This window comes from Rhinoderma darwinii, chromosome 1 (genome assembly GCF_050947455.1).
Source record: "Rhinoderma darwinii isolate aRhiDar2 chromosome 1, aRhiDar2.hap1, whole genome shotgun sequence".
Classification (NCBI taxonomy): Eukaryota; Metazoa; Chordata; class Amphibia; order Anura; family Rhinodermatidae; genus Rhinoderma; species Rhinoderma darwinii.
In genome coordinates, this window is record NC_134687.1 from 411,961,276 (window position 1) to 411,976,931 (window position 15,656).

A 15,656-nucleotide genomic window follows, 5' to 3' on the forward strand; every position below is an offset into this window, starting at 1 on the left:
TATACATGTGGCTTTGTATTAGTGGGAGTTTGGAGCCAAATTAATTCTAGCACTTGTAAAGCTGTCAGAGAAACCCCATCCCTGACGAACACCTGCAGAACCCACCAGTTACGCGGCTTAATCTAAATTCTGATAAAGAGAAGTGCTCCACACCCAACAGTCAGGTGCAGTAGATACCTTTTTTTAGTACCACGACTTTCACAACACTCCTTTCTGCCAACTTTTTTAACCTTGATCATATTCTCTACCAACTCTAAATTCTCATGATCCCCATATCTCTAACAGGACCCTAAATATAAGTGAACAATGTAAAACAATTCATATCCCTCTGCTTACTTGAGTGAATGTTATAGAGAATCCTACACCACTGCCTTACTCCTGGGTACCTCCCAGGGGGATTTCTCTATATTTTCAAGATCAAGCAAGTAAAAGGGTCTTCAAGGACTTCTTTTTGCAACACTGTAATCATAAACCAATAAATACAAGACGGAAATGGACAAGAAACAGTTCTAATCTTTCAATTCAACATCCCCAAAAAATCGACTCTTAACATGATTGTTTTTCCTACCAATCTGGAGAAGCAGAGTTTTTCTGTAAGTCAGGATGGCCGAGTGGTCTAAGGCGCTGCGTTTAGGTCGCAGTCTCCCCAGGAGGCGTGGGTTCAAATCCCACTTCTGACAACTCATCTTTTCTTAAACATACTTCGCAGTCATTCCGTCAGTGTTAGTGAAATAATAGTAAAAAAACTATGTCGGTATACGCCCCAAAACATTAGACTCTTCAGATAACTGTTTCGGCATCCAATCTTTAAAAATTGCACTTTTGTTTAGGTTAGGACGACCGACCGGTCTCTCTTGAATTTGTGGATTTAAATCCCACTTTTGAACACTTATATTTTCTTAGCATGATATAATGTCAGGTCTAACACTCATAAAGTAATAACACATTTTCCTTGAGCTCCTCCGCTATCCTGGTAAAATCCTCGCCAACTCCCTGTAAAGACTTCTACAAACTCAACACCAGACCTGGGACAATTCTGCATTCAGTACTATTGAGTGATATTGCAGCTATTCTGTTGCCCAATTTCTATGCAGCTTAGTACGGCGATGAGAGGAGTCCTTTTGCTAATAGCATTTACCCACTGCAACCATGTAAGTTGTGGCAATATTCGAGACACGGGGCCACATCTTGGGCCTGGCTTCAGAACATGGCCTAGCTCCACTACTGTGCACTCCATAGCTCCAAGAGACCAGCCCGAGCCACTTATATACATGTGGCTTTGAATTAGTGGGAGTTTGGAGCCAAATTAATTCTAGTACTTGTAAAACTGTCAGAGAAACCCCATCCCTGACGAACACCTGCAGAACCCACCAGTTACGCGGCTTAATCTAAATTCTGATAAAGAGAAGTGCTCCACACCCAACAGTCAGGTGCAGTAGATACCTTTTTTTAGTACTACGACTTTCACAACACTCCTTTCTGCCAACTTTTTTAACCTTGATCATATTCTCTACCAACTCTAAATTCTCATGATCCCCATATCTCTAACAGGACCCTAAATATAAGTGAACAATGTAAAACAATTCATATCCCTCTGCTTACTTGAGTGAATGTTATAGAGAATCCTACACCACTGCCTTACTCCTGGGTACCTCCCAGGGGGATTTCTCTATATTTTCAAGATCAAGCAAGTAAAAGGGTCTTCAAGGACTTCTTTTTGCAACACTGTAATCATAAACCAATAAATACAAGACGGAAATGGACAAGAAACAGTTCTAATCTTTCAATTCAACATCCCCAAAAAATCGACTCTTAACATGATTGTTTTTCCTACCAATCTGGAGAGGCAGAGGTTTTCTGTAAGTCAGGATGGCTGAGTGGTCTAAGGTGCTCCGTTTAGGTCGCAGTCTCCCCTGGAGGCGTGGGTTCAAATCCCACTTCTGACAACTCATCTTTTCTTAAACATACTTCGCAGTCATTCCGTCAGTGTTAGTGAAATAATAGTAAAAAAACTATGTCGGTATACGCCCCAAAACATTAGACTCTTCAGATAACTGTTTCGGCATCCAATCTTTAAAAATTGCACTTTTGTGTAGGTTAGGATGACCGACCGGTCTCTCTTGAATTTGTGGATTTAAATCCCACTTTTGAACACTCATATTTTCTTAGCATGATATAATGTCAGGTCTAACACTCATAAAGTAATGACACATTTTCATTGAGCTCCTCCGCTATCCTGGTAAAATCCTCGCCAACTCCCTGTAAAGACTTCTACAGACTTAACACCAGACCTGGGACAATTCTGCATTCAGTACTATTGAGTGATAGTGCAGCTATTCTGTTGCCCAATTTCTATGCAGCTGAGTATGGCGATGAGAGGAGTCCTTTTGCTAATAGCATTTACCCACTGCAACCGTGTAAGTTGTGGCAATATTCGAGACACGGGGCCACATCCTGGGCCTGGCTACAGAACATGGCCTAGCTCCACTACTGTGCACTCCATAGCTCCAAGAGACCAGCCCGAGCCACTTATATACATGTGGCTTTGTATTAGTGGGAGTTTGGAGCCAAATTAATTCTAGCACTTGTAAAGCTGTCAGAGAAACCCCATCCCTGACGAACACCTGCAGAACCCACCAGTTACGCGGCTTAATCTAAATTCTGATAAAGAGAAGTGCTCCACACCCAACAGTCAGGTGCAGTAGATACCTTTTATAGTACCACGACTTTCACAACACTCCTTTCTGCCAACTTTTTTAACCTTGATCATATTCTCTACCAACTCTAAATTCTCATGATCCCCATATCTCTAACAGGACCCTAAATATAAGTGAACAATGTAAAACAATTCATATCCCTCTGCTTACTTGAGTGAATGTTATAGAGAATCCTACACCACTGCCTTACTCCTGGGTACCTCCCAGGGGGATTTCTCTATATTTTCAAGATCAAGCAAGTAAAAGGGTCTTCAAGGACTTCTTTTTGCAACACTGTAATCATAAACCAATAAATACAAGACGGAAATGGACAAGAAACAGTTCTAATCTTTCAATTCAACATCCCCAAAATATCGACTCTTAACATGATTGTTTTTCCTACCAATCTGGAGAGTCAGAGGTTTTCTGTAAGTCAGGATGGCCGAGTGGTCTAAGGCGCTGCGTTTAGGTCGCAGTCTCCCCTGGAGGCGTGGGTTCAAATCCCACTTCTGACAACTCATCTTTTCTTAAACATACTTCGCAGTCATTCCGTCAGTGTTAGTGAAATAATAGTAAAAAAAACTATGTTGGTATACGCCCCAAAACATTAGACTCTTCAGATAACTGTTTCGGCATCCAATCTTTAAAAATTGCACTTTTGTGTAGGTTAGGATGACCGACCGGTCTCTCTTGAATTTGTGGATTTAAATCCCACTTTTGAACACTCATATTTTCTTAGCATGATATAATGTCAGGTCTAACACTCATAAAGTAATGACACATTTTCATTGAGCTCCTCCGCTATCCTGGTAAAATCCTCGCCAACTCCCTGTAAAGACTTCTACAGACTTAACACCAGACCTGGGACAATTCTGCATTCAGTACTATTGAGTGATAGTGCAGCTATTCTGTTGCCCAATTTCTATGCAGCTGAGTACGGCGATGAGAGGAGTCCTTTTGCTAATAGCATTTACCCACTGCAACCGTGTAAGTTGTGGCAATATTCGAGACACGGGGCCACATCCTGGGCCTGGCTACAGAACATGGCCTAGCTCCACTACTGTGCACTCCATAGCTCCAAGAGACCAGCCCGAGCCACTTATATACATGTGGCTTTGTATTAGTGGGAGTTTGGAGCCTAATTAATTCTAGCACTTGTAAAGCTGTCAGAGAAACCCCATCCCTGACGAACACCTGCAGAACCCACCAGTTACGCGGCTTAATCTAAATTCTGATAAAGAGAAGTGCTCCACACCCAACAGTCAGGTGCAGTAGATACCTTTTATAGTACCACGACTTTCACAACACTCCTTTCTGCCAACTTTTTTAACCTTGATCATATTCTCTACCAACTGTAAATTCTCATGATCCCCATATCTCTAACAGGACCCTAAATATAAGTGAACAATGTAAAACAATTCATATCCCTCTGCTTACTTGAGTGAATGTTATAGAGAATCCTACACCACTGCCTTACTCCTGGGTACCTCCCAGGGGGATTTCTCTATATTTTCAAGATCAAGCAAGTAAAAGGGTCTTCAAGGACTTCTTTTTGCAACACTGTAATCATAAACCAATAAATACAAGACGGAAATGGACAAGAAACAGTTCTAATCTTTCAATTCAACATCCCCAAAAAATCGACTCTTAACATGATTGTTTTTCCTACCAATCTGGAGAGGCAGAGGTTTTCTTTAAGTCAGGATGGCCGAGTGGTCTAAGGCGCTGCGTTTAGGTCGCAGTCTCCCCTGGAGGCGTGAGTTCAAATCCCACTTCTGACAACTCATCTTTTCTTAAACATACTTCGCAGTCATTCCGTCAGTGTTAGTGAAATAATAGTAAAAAAACTATGTCGGTATACGCCCCAAAACATTAGACTCTTCAGATAACTGTTTCGGCATCCAATCTTTAAAAATTGCACTTTTGTGTAGGTTAGGATGACCGACCGGTCTCTCTTGAATTTGTGGATTTAAATCCCACTTTTGAACACTCATATTTTCTTAGCATGATATAATGTCAGGTCTAACACTCATAAAGTAATGACACATTTTCATTGAGCTCCTCCGCTATCCTGGTAAAATCCTCGCCAACTCCCTGTAAAGACTTCTACAGACTTAACACCAGACCTGGGACAATTCTGCATTCAGTACTATTGAGTGATAGTGCAGCTATTCTGTTGCCCAATTTCTATGCAGCTGAGTACGGCGATGAGAGGAGTCCTTTTGCTAATAGCATTTACCCACTGCAACCGTGTAAGTTGTGGCAATATTCGAGACACGGGGCCACATCCTGGGCCTGGCTACAGAACATGGCCTAGCTCCACTACTGTGCACTCCATAGCTCCAAGAGACCAGCCCGAGCCACTTATATACATGTGGCTTTGTATTAGTGGGAGTTTGGAGCCAAATTAATTCTAGCACTTGTAAAGCTGTCAGAGAAACCCCATCCCTGACGAACACCTGCAGAACCCACCAGTTACGCGGCTTAATCTAAATTCTGATAAAGAGAAGTGCTCCACACACCAACAGTCAGGTGCAGTAGATACCTTTTATAGTACCACGACTTTCACAACACTCCTTTCTGCCAACTTTTTTAACCTTGATCATATTCTCTACCAACTCTAAATTCTCATGATCCCCATATCTCTAACAGGACCCTAAATATAAGTGAACAATGTAAAACAATTCATATCCCTCTGCTTACTTGAGTGAATGTTATAGAGAATCCTACACCACTGCCTTACTCCTGGGTACCTCCCAGGGGGATTTCTCTATATTTTCAAGATCAAGCAAGTAAAAGGGTCTTCAAGGACTTCTTTTTGCAACACTGTAATCATAAACCAATAAATACAAGACGGAAATGGACAAGAAACAGTTCTAATCTTTCAATTCAACATCCCCAAAAAATCAACTCTTAACATGATTGTTTTTCCTACCAATCTGGAGAGGCAGAGGTTTTCTGTAAGTCAGGATGACCGAGTGGTCTAAGGTGCTGCGTTTAGGTCGCAGTCTCCCCTGGAGGCGTGGGTTCAAATCCCACTTCTGACAACTCATCTTTTCTTAAACATACTTCGCAGTCATTCCGTCAGTGTTAGTGAAATAATAGTAAACAAACTATGTCGGTATACGCCCCAAAACATTAGACTCTTCAGATAACTGTTTCGGCATCCAATCTTTAAAAATTGCACTTTTGTGTAGGTTAGGATGACCGAACGGTCTCTCTTGAATTTGTGGATTTAAATCCCACTTTTGAACACTCATATTTTCTTAGCATGATATAATGTCAGGTCTAACACTCATAAAGTAATGACACATTTTCATTGAGCTCCTCCGCTATCCTGGTAAAATCCTCGCCAACTCCCTGTAAAGACTTCTACAGACTTAACACCAGACCTGGGACAATTCTGCATTCAGTACTATTGAGTGATAGTGCAGCTATTCTGTTGCCCAATTTCTATGCAGCTGAGTACGGCGATGAGAGGAGTCCTTTTGCTAATAGCATTTACCCACTGCAACCGTGTAAGTTGTGGCAATATTCGAGACACGGGGCCACATCCTGGGCCTGGCTACAGAACATGGCCTAGCTCCACTACTGTGCACTCCATAGCTCCAAGAGACCAGCCCGAGCCACTTATATACATGTAGCTTTGTATTAGTGGGAGTTTGGAGCCTAATTAATTCTAGCACTTGTAAAGCTGTCAGAGAAACCCCATCCCTGACGAACACCTGCAGAACCCACCAGTTACGCGGCTTAATCTAAATTCTGATAAAGAGAAGTGCTCCACACCCAACAGTCAGGTGCAGTAGATACCTTTTATAGTACCACGACTTTCACAACACTCCTTTCTGCCAACTTTTTTAACCTTGATCATATTCTCTACCAACTGTAAATTCTCATGATCCCCATATCTCTAACAGGACCCTAAATATAAGTGAACAATGTAAAACAATTCATATCCCTCTGCTTACTTGAGTGAATGTTATAGAGAATCCTACACCACTGCCTTACTCCTGGGTACCTCCCAGGGGGATTTCTCTATATTTTCAAGATCAAGCAAGTAAAAGGGTCTTCAAGGACTTCTTTTTGCAACACTGTAATCATAAACCAATAAATACAAGACGGAAATGGACAAGAAACAGTTCTAATCTTTCAATTCAACATCCCCAAAAAATCGACTCTTAACATGATTGTTTTTCCTACCAATCTGGAGAGGCAGAGGTTTTCTTTAAGTCAGGATGGCCGAGTGGTCTAAGGCGCTGCGTTTAGGTCGCAGTCTCCCCTGGAGGCGTGAGTTCAAATCCCACTTCTGACAACTCATCTTTTCTTAAACATACTTCGCAGTCATTCCGTCAGTGTTAGTGAAATAATAGTAAAAAAACTATGTCGGTATACGCCCCAAAACATTAGACTCTTCAGATAACTGTTTCGGCATCCAATCTTTAAAAATTGCACTTTTGTGTAGGTTAGGATGACCGACCGGTCTCTCTTGAATTTGTGGATTTAAATCCCACTTTTGAACACTCATATTTTCTTAGCATGATATAATGTCAGGTCTAACACTCATAAAGTAATGACACATTTTCATTGAGCTCCTCCGCTATCCTGGTAAAATCCTCGCCAACTCCCTGTAAAGACTTCTACAGACTTAACACCAGACCTGGGACAATTCTGCATTCAGTACTATTGAGTGATAGTGCAGCTATTCTGTTGCCCAATTTCTATGCAGCTGAGTACGGCGATGAGAGGAGTCCTTTTGCTAATAGCATTTACCCACTGCAACCGTGTAAGTTGTGGCAATATTCGAGACACGGGGCCACATCCTGGGCCTGGCTACAGAACATGGCCTAGCTCCACTACTGTGCACTCCATAGCTCCAAGAGACCAGCCCGAGCCACTTATATACATGTGGCTTTGTATTAGTGGGAGTTTGGAGCCAAATTAATTCTAGCACTTGTAAAGCTGTCAGAGAAACCCCATCCCTGACGAACACCTGCAGAACCCACCAGTTACGCGGCTTAATCTAAATTCTGATAAAGAGAAGTGCTCCACACCCAACAGTCAGGTGCAGTAGATACCTTTTATAGTACCACGACTTTCACAACACTCCTTTCTGCCAACTTTTTTAACCTTGATCATATTCTCTACCAACTCTAAATTCTCATGATCCCCATATATCTAACAGGACCCTAAATATAAGTGAACAATGTAAAACAATTCATATCCCTCTGCTTACTTGAGTGAATGTTATAGAGAATCCTACACCACTGCCTTCATCCTGGGTACCTCCCAGGGGGATTTCTCTATATTTTCAAGATCAAGCAAGTAAAAGGGTCTTCAAGGACTTCTTTTTGCAACACTGTAATCATAAACCAATAAATACAAGACGGAAATGGACAAGAAACAGTTCTAATCTTTCAATTCAACATCCCCAAAAAATCGACTCTTAACATGATTGTTTTTCCTACCAATCTGGAGAGGCAGAGGTTTTCTGTAAGTCAGGATGGCCGAGTGGTCTAAGGCGCTGCGTTTAGGTCGCAGTCTCCCCTGGAGGCGTGGGTTCAAATCCCACTTCTGACAACTCATCTTTTCTTAACCCCTTCCCGCTCCTTGACGTACTATTACGTCATGGCAGCTGTATCGTTCGCGCTCCATGCCGTAATAGTACGTCTCGGGAGTAACGGCCGTTTCGGCCGTCCTCCCGACACATACAGTAGCTGTGACGCTGCTGTCTTGTTCAGCAGCTGTCACAGCTCCTACAGCGGGGACCGATCGCTGTGTCCCCGCTGATTAACCCCTTAAAAGCCGCGTTCTATAGAGATCGCGGCTTTTTAGGGGTTAAGCTGCCATCGCCGGCCTGCTACGCGATAGCGGCCGGCGATGGTGACTATGGCGTCCGGCTATGCCATAGACGGAAGCCTAGTGGGTCCTGACAACGTCAGGACCCACTATGCTTGCTGTCAGTGAGTAGCTGACAGTTCTAATACACTGCACTACGCATGTAGTGCAGTGTATTAGAATAGCGATCAGGGCCTCCTGCCCTCAAGTCCCATAGTGGGACAAAGTAATAAAGTAAAAAAAAAGTTAAAAAAAGATGTGTAAAAATAAGAAAATAAAAGTTTTAAAAGTAATAAAAGTAAAAGTCCCACTTTTTCCCTTATCAGTCCTTTATTATTAATAAAAATATATAAACAAACAAATAAACTATACATAATTGGTATCGCCGCGTCCGTAACGGCCTGAACTACAAAATTATTTTGTTATTTATCCCGCACGGTGAACGCCGTAAAAAAAAATATTAATAAACCGTACCACAATCACAATTGTTTGGTCACTTCACCTCCCAAAAAATGGAATAAAAAGAGATCAAAAAGTCGCATGTACCTAAAAATGGTACTGATGGAAAATACAGTTCGTTACGCAAAAAATAAGTCCTCGCACGGCTTTATTGATTGAAAAATAAAAACGTTCTGGCTCTTAGAATAAGGCAACACAAAAAGTAAATGATTGTTTACAAAACGTATTTTATTGTGCAAACGCCATAAGACATAAAAAAAAACTATAAACATCTGGTATCGCCGTGATCGTATCGCCCCGCAGAATAAAGTTAATATATCATTTATAGCGCACGGTGAACGCTGTAAAAAAAAAAGTATACAAAAACAATAGTAGAATTGCTGTTTATTAGTCACCACGCCACCTAAAAATGGAATAAAAACTGATCAAAAAGCCGCATGCACCCCATGAAAACTACAATGGATTCCTCAAGGGGTCTAGTTTCCAAATTGGGGTCACTTTTGGGGGGTTTCCAATGTTTTGGCACCACAAGACCTCTTCAAACCGGACATGGTGCCTAATAAAAAAGAGGGCTCAAAATCCGCTAGGTGCTCCTTTGCTTCGGAGGCCGGTGCTTCAGTCCATTACCGCCCGAGGGCAACATGTGGGATATTTCTCAAAACTGCAGAATCTGGGCAATAAGTATTGAGTTGCGTTTCTCTGATAAATCCTTTTGTGTTATAAAAAACAATGGTATAAAAAGAGTAAATTTCACCTCTACTTTGCTCTAAATTTCTGTGAAACACCTAAAGGGTTCATAAACTTTCTAAATGCTGTTGTGAATACTTTGAGGGGTCTAGTTTCTAAAATGGGGTGTTTCATAGGGGTTTCTAATATATGGGCCCCTCAAAGCAACTTCAGAAATGAACTGGAACCTAAAAAAATAAATAAATGAGGCAATACTTCGCTTCTTACATTATACTGATAATGAGCCGTGCCCACCCCGAGATGACCCCAGTTTTGACCGTTTGTATAAACGGAGACCCCTATTAGACCGTTCCAGTGCCCGGTTTTCCCAAGCATACACCCCCGAGAAGTGTTTTTCTATTGATGAGTCCCTGGTACATTTTAAAGGGAGGGTTCAATTTCGCCAGTACCTGCCAGGTAAGAGGGCAAGGTATGGCGTGAAGATGTATAAGCTGTGCGAGAGTGCATCAGGGTATACCTACAGGTTTAGGATATATGAAGGAAAGGCCACCCCCAAACCAGACTGCATCCTGGACTACAATAGGTACATGGGAGGGATGGACTTGTCAAATCAAGTCCTGAAGCCCTACAGCGCCATGCGGTGTGGTATAAGAAGCTGGCCGGGCACATCATACAGATGGCTTTGTACAATGCGTATGTGCTACGTCGATGTGCAGGCCAGAGGGGAACTTTCCTGGAATTTCAAGATCTAATCTTTAGGGACCAGGAAGGGGGGGCACCCAGTACTTCTGGAAGCGAGGCCACACGCATCGTACCAGGGCAACACTTTCCAGGAGAAGGTCCCCAAACCGGTGGAAAGGGAAAGAGTCAAAAGAGGTGCAGAGTCTGCTATAAGAGGGGGATAAGGAAGAACACAATATACCAATGTGACACGTGTCCCGAAAAACCAGGGCTCTGTATAAAAGATTGTTTTAAAATGTATCATACATCCCTTGATTTTTAATTTACCCTGATGCACTCCGCACAGCTTACCCCCCTCATCTTTCCCTTCTGAGCCCTGCCGTATGCCCAGGCAGCTGATAACAGCCACATGTAGGGTATTGTCGTACCCAGGAGAACCCACATTACAATTTAAGGGGTGTATATCTCCGGTGGCGCATGCTGGGCACACTATATTGGACACTGAAATGGCATATACATATATAAAATTGCAAATCTCACACTGCACCATCTGCTGCGCATTATCTTTTACACAGTACCTGTGGGGTCAAAATTCTCACTACACCTCTAGATAAATGTCTTAAGGGGTGTAGTTTTTAAAATGGGGTCACTTCTCGGGGGTTTCAACTGTACTGGTACCTCAGGGGCTTCTGCACACATGACTTAGCACCAGAAAAGCTCCAGTAGGCCAAATGGTGGTCCTTTCCTTCTGAGCCCTCCCATGGGCCCAAAGGGCAGTTTATCACCACAAATGGGGTATTGCCGCACTAAGGACAAATTGGGCAACAAAATGGGGTATGTTGTTCCTTGTGAAAATAAGAAATTTTGATCAAAAATGACATCTTATTGGAAAAAATATCATTTTTTTCATTTCACAGCCCAATTCAAATAGGTGCTGTGAAAAAACTGTGCGGTCAAAATGATAACAAAAACCATAAATGAATTCCTTGAGGGGTGTAGTTTCCAAAATGGGGTCACTTCTGGTGGGTTTCCATTGCTTTGATACCTCTGGGGCTCTGCAAATGCAACATGGCACCCGAAAACCAATCCAGCAAAATCTGGACTCCAACAAACACATAGCGCTCCTTTCCGTCTGAGCCCTCCCATGGGCCCAAACGGCAGTTTATCACCACAAATGGGGTATTGCCGCACTAAGGACAAATTGGGCAACAAAATGGGGTATGTTGTTCCCTGTGAAAATAAGAAATTTTGATCAAAAATGACATCTTATTGGAAAAAATATAATTTTTTTCATTTCACAGCCCAATTCAAATAGGTGCTGTGAAAAACCTGTGCGGTCAAAATGATAACAAAAACCATAAATGAATTCCTTGAGGGGTGTAGTTTCCAAAATGGGGTCACTTCTGGTGGGTTTCCATTGCTTTGATACCTCTGGGGCTCTGCAAATGCGACATGGCACCCGAAAACCAATCCAGCAAAATCTGGACTCCAACAAACACATAGCGCTCCTTTCCTTCTGAGCCCTCCCATGGGCCCAAACGGCAGTTTATCACCACAAATGGGGTATTGCCGCACTAAGGACAAATTGGGCAACAAAATGGGGTATGTTGTTCCCTGTGAAAATAAGAAAATTTGATCAAAAATGACATTTTATTGGAAAAAATATCATTTTTTTCATTTCACAGCCCAATTCAAATAGGTGCTGTGAAAAAACTGTGCGGTCAAAATGATAACAAAAACCATAAATGAATTCCTTGAGGGGTGTAATTTCCAAAATGGGGTCACTTCTGGTGGGTTTCCATTGTTTTGATACCTCAACGCCTCTTCAAACCTGGCATGCTGCCTAAAATATATTCTAATAAAAAAGAGGCCTCAAAATGCACTAGGTGCTTCTTTGCTTCTAGGGCTTGTGTTTTAGTCCACGAGCGCAGTAGGGCCACATGTGGGACATTTCTAAAAACTGCAGAATCTGGACAATACATATTTAGTAGTGTTTCTCTGGTAAAACCTTCTCTGTTACTAAAAAAAAATTGAATAAAATTGAAATTCAGCAGAAAAAATGAAATTTGCAAATTTCATTTCCACTTTGCTTTAATTCCTGTGAAATGCCTGAAGGGTTAAAAAACTTTCTATATGCTGTTTTGAATACTTTGAGGGGTCTAGTTTTTAAAATGGGGTGTTTTATGGGGGTTTCTAATACATAGGCCCCTCAAATCCACTTCAGAACTGAACTGGCACCTTCAAAAAAAGGCTTTTGAAATTTTCTTAAGAATATGAGAAATTGCTGTTTATGTTCTAAGCCGTGTAACGTCCAAGAAAAATAAAATAATGTTCAAAAAACGATGCCAATCTAAAGTAGACATATGGGAAGTGTGAACTAGTAACTATTTTGGGAGGTATAACCGTCTGTTTTTCAAGCAGATGCATTTAAATTCTGAAAAATGCTATTTTTTGTAAATTTTCTCTAAATTTTGCAATTTTTCACAAATAAAGACTGAATATATCGACCAAATTTTACCACGAACATGAAGCCCAAAGTGTCACGAGAAAACAATCTCAGAATCGCTTGGATAGGTTTAAGCATTCCGACGTTATTACCACATAAAGTGAAATATGTCAGATTTGAAAAATGGGCTCTGAGCCTTAAGGCCCAAACTAGGCTGCGTCCTTAAGGGGTTAAACATACTTCGCAGTCATTCCGTCAGTGTTAGTGAAATAATAGTAAAAAAACTATGTCGGTATACGCCCCAAAACATTAGACTCTTCAGATAACTGTTTCGGCATCCAATCTTTAAAAATTGCACTTTTGTGTAGGTTAGGATGACCGACCGGTCTCTCTTGAATTTGTGGATTTAAATCCCACTTTTGAACACTCATATTTTCTTAGCATGATATAATGTCAGGTCTAACACTCATAAAGTAATGACACATTTTCATTGAGCTCCTCCGCTATCCTGGTAAAATCCTCGCCAACTCCCTGTAAAGACTTCTACAGACTTAACACCAGACCTGGGACAATTCTGCATTCAGTACTATTGAGTGATAGTGCAGCTATTCTGTTGCCCAATTTCTATGCAGCTGAGTACGGCGATGAGAGGAGTCCTTTTGCTAATAGCATTTACCCACTGCAACCGTGTAAGTTGTGGCAATATTTGAGACACGGGGCCACATCCTGGGCCTGGCTACAGAACATGGCCTAGCTCCACTACTGTGCACTCCATAGCTCCAAGAGACCAGCCCGAGCCACTTATATACATGTGGCTTTGTATTAGTGGGAGTTTGGAGCCAAATTAATTCTAGCACTTGTAAAGCTGTCAGAGAAACCCCATCCCTGACGAACACCTGCAGAACCCACCAGTTACGCGGCTTAATCTAAATTCTGATAAAGAGAAGTGCTCCACACCCAACAGTCAGGTGCAGTAGATACCTTTTATAGTACCACGACTTTCACAACACTCCTTTCTGCCAACTTTTTTAACCTTGATCATATTCTCTACCAACTCTAAATTCTCATGATCCCCATATCTCTAACAGGACCCTAAATATAAGTGAACAATGTAAAACAATTCATATCCCTCTGCTTACTTGAGTGAATGTTATAGAGAATCCTACACCACTGCCTTACTCCTGGGTACCTCCCAGGGGGATTTCTCTATATTTTCAAGATCAAGCAAGTAAAAGGGTCTTCAAGGACTTCTTTTTGCAACACTGTAATCATAAACCAATAAATACAAGACGGAAATGGACAAGAAACAGTTCTAATCTTTCAATTCAACATCCCCAAAAAATCGACTCTTAACATGATTGTTTTTCCTACCAATCTGGAGAGGCAGAGGTTTTCTGTAAGTCAGGATGGCCGAGTGGTCTAAGGCGCTGCGTTTAGGTCGCAGTCTCTCCTGGAGGCGTGCGTTCAAATCCCACTTCTGACAACTAATCTTTTCTTAAACATTCTTCGCAGTCATTCCGTCAGTGTTAGTGAAATAATAGTAAAAAAACTATGGCCAAGAGGTCTAAGGCGCTGCGTTTAGGTCGCAGTCTCCCCTGGAGGCGTGGGTTCAAATCCCACTTCTGACAACTCATCTTTTCTTAAACATACTTCGCAGTCATTCCGTCAGTGTTAGTGGAATAATAGTAAAAAAACTATGTCGGTATACGCCCCAAAACATTAGACTCTTCAGATAACTGTTTCGGCATTGAATCTTTAAAAATTGCACTTTTGTGTAGGTTAGGATGACCGACCGGTCTCTCTTGAATTTGTGGATTTAAATCCCACTTTTGAACACTCATATTTTCTTAGCATGATATAATGTCAGGTCTAAGGCCTCATTTACACGAGCGTATTATACGCGCGTGCGACGCGCGTGCTTTTCACGCGTGTCGTATGCACCTATAATAGTCTATGGGGCTGTTTAGACGATGCGTGAATTTTGCGCTGCGTGAGTGCGTTGCGTAAAACTCACGACATGTTCTATATTCTTGCGTTTTTCACGCAACACGCACCCATTGACTTCAATGGGTGCGTGAAAACAACGCATGCCACACTGACGGTCCTGCGTTGCATGCGCGAAAATCACGCAAGAGCTGTCAAAAGGATGAATGTAAACAGAAAAGCACCACGTGCTTTTCTGGTTACAAACATCCAAACGGAGTGTCAAATTAGAGATGAGCGCACCGAACTTCACCGGGTTCGGCCGAACTCGTTTTAACCGAACCCGGCAAAAAATGTTCGGGTACGCGACGTCAGGAGACAGTCACTGCCCACGGTGCTCAAAGACTTAAACTGTTTCAGCACCATGGACAGTGACTTGCGATCACAATATACATATACGTGTAAAAAAAAACAGAAGTTCTGACTTACCGATAAGTCCCGGCTCCTTCCTCCAGTCCGACCTCCCGGGATGACAATTCAGGCCAAGTGACAGCTGCAGCCAATCACAGGCCAAGCACAGGCTGCAGCCAATCACAGGCTGCAGTGGTCTCATGGCCTGCCGCGTCATCCTGGGAGGTGGGGCCGGATGACAAGAGAGGGACGCGTCACCAAGGCAACGGCCGGGAGACCGGACTGGAGGAAGCAGGCAGTTCATGGTAAGTGTGAACGTCTTTTTTTATTCACAGGTTGGTGTATATTGTGATCGGCATTCACTGTCGAGGGTGCTGAAAGAGTTACTGCCGATCAGTTAGCTCTTTCAGCACCTTGGACAGTGACGGGCGTCGACTACCTCATCTCTATGATGGCGTCTGCGCGAAAATCACGCAGCCGCGCATCATACACGGATGACACACGGAGCTGTCAATTGC

The 15,656-nt window shown here is 42.3% G+C and overlaps 8 non-coding genes across 8 annotated transcripts; all 8 read left to right on the forward strand.

Moving 5' to 3' along the window:
- Positions 1-597: 597 nt before the first annotated feature.
- Positions 598-680, forward strand: TRNAL-UAG (transfer RNA leucine (anticodon UAG)). The gene has a single exon. It is a non-coding gene; the product is annotated as a tRNA-Leu (tRNA).
- Positions 681-1,863: 1,183 nt separating this feature from the next.
- TRNAL-UAG (transfer RNA leucine (anticodon UAG)) lies at positions 1,864-1,946 on the forward strand. Its single transcript has one exon. It is a non-coding gene; the product is annotated as a tRNA-Leu (tRNA).
- A 1,182-nt stretch (positions 1,947-3,128) lies between these two features.
- TRNAL-UAG (transfer RNA leucine (anticodon UAG)) lies at positions 3,129-3,211 on the forward strand. Its single transcript has one exon. It is a non-coding gene; the product is annotated as a tRNA-Leu (tRNA).
- Positions 3,212-4,394: 1,183 nt separating this feature from the next.
- On the forward strand, positions 4,395-4,477 carry TRNAL-UAG (transfer RNA leucine (anticodon UAG)). The gene has a single exon. It is a non-coding gene; the product is annotated as a tRNA-Leu (tRNA).
- Positions 4,478-5,660: 1,183 nt separating this feature from the next.
- TRNAL-UAG (transfer RNA leucine (anticodon UAG)) lies at positions 5,661-5,743 on the forward strand. Its single transcript has one exon. It is a non-coding gene; the product is annotated as a tRNA-Leu (tRNA).
- A 1,182-nt stretch (positions 5,744-6,925) lies between these two features.
- On the forward strand, positions 6,926-7,008 carry TRNAL-UAG (transfer RNA leucine (anticodon UAG)). The gene has a single exon. It is a non-coding gene; the product is annotated as a tRNA-Leu (tRNA).
- A 1,182-nt stretch (positions 7,009-8,190) lies between these two features.
- On the forward strand, positions 8,191-8,273 carry TRNAL-UAG (transfer RNA leucine (anticodon UAG)). The gene has a single exon. It is a non-coding gene; the product is annotated as a tRNA-Leu (tRNA).
- A 5,931-nt stretch (positions 8,274-14,204) lies between these two features.
- Positions 14,205-14,287, forward strand: TRNAL-UAG (transfer RNA leucine (anticodon UAG)). The gene has a single exon. It is a non-coding gene; the product is annotated as a tRNA-Leu (tRNA).
- Positions 14,288-15,656: the final 1,369 nt, after the last annotated feature.